Source organism: Octodon degus, unplaced genomic scaffold (assembly GCF_000260255.1).
Source record: "Octodon degus isolate 3935 unplaced genomic scaffold, OctDeg1.0 scaffold00001, whole genome shotgun sequence".
NCBI lineage: Eukaryota > Metazoa > Chordata > Mammalia > Rodentia > Octodontidae > Octodon > Octodon degus.
In genome coordinates, this window is record NW_004524577.1 from 23331653 (window position 1) to 23332787 (window position 1135).

Below are 1135 nucleotides of genomic sequence, written 5' to 3' on the forward strand. Positions count from 1 at the left end.
GAGCACACGTTTTACCTTGACCTTGAGGGATACTGACTCAGGCACAAGGCAAAAAAAAAGGAAAAAAATCAGCTGGGTATGTGCTGAGAGTACAGGCATGTGCCACCACCCCCAGCTTTCTTTGGCTCTTTGAGACAAGGTCTCACTATGTAGCCCTGGCTGGCCTTGAACTCTAGGCAAGCCTCCTGCCTCAGACTCCTGAGGGCTGGGATTATACATTAAGACACCACACCTGGCAATAAAGATGTATCAGACAAGTTCCTTAGTTGGTAGTAACAGTAAGAGCCCAGCCAGGGAGACCGGTAAACAGCAGCTCTCTTTCTCTCTCCTTGCCTACTGCTGAACCCCTGCCCTAGTCGCGAACACTTTTCTTGGGGCAAGTGAACTGTTAACCTGGCATCTGTTTGGAGTAATTCTTTCAAACTTAATGCAGTGCTGGCCTTTTCAACTTTTTGTTTTTTGAGACAAGGTCTTGCAGTGTAGTTCAGGATGGCCATGAGCTTACTTTATATCCCAGGCTGGTCTTGAATTCATGGTGATCCTCCTGCTTCAGCCTCCCAAGTGCTGAGATTACAGGTGTGCGCTACCACACCTGGACTTTTTAAAATTATTATTATTATTATTATTTTTTTGCTCTGAATGCCTTCAGGGCAGGTTTGGCTGGCTTGAGTTGTGGGGATTGAACCACAGCAATTGTGGGGATTGAGCCTGACTGCTTTGTTGAAGCAGCCACTTAAAGAACTGAGCTAAGGGGCAGGCCCCCCCTTATTATTATTTTTTTTAATAAGGCTTTTTTTTTTTTTTTTTTTTGATACCAGGGATCAAACTCTGAACACTGTGCTTGCCAGGCAGGCACTTATGCCAGCAAGCGATTTCCCTGGCCCTCAGTTCATTTACAAACATTATTCTTTTTGTTCCCAAGCCCTCTAAGTAGGTTGGAGCAGATTTAATTTTATGAATGAGGGATAAAAGTGCCGAGGATCGTAACTGACTAGTCCGGATTTACCTGTCCTGGAACAGGTAAGATGGTGCTTTCAGTATTGGAACCTCCCCCGTTTCCACCTGCTGCCTTGACCCTCAGCCCCTGCCCTCGATTTCAACTGATAGCTTTCAATCACATTTTTTTTTTTTTTTT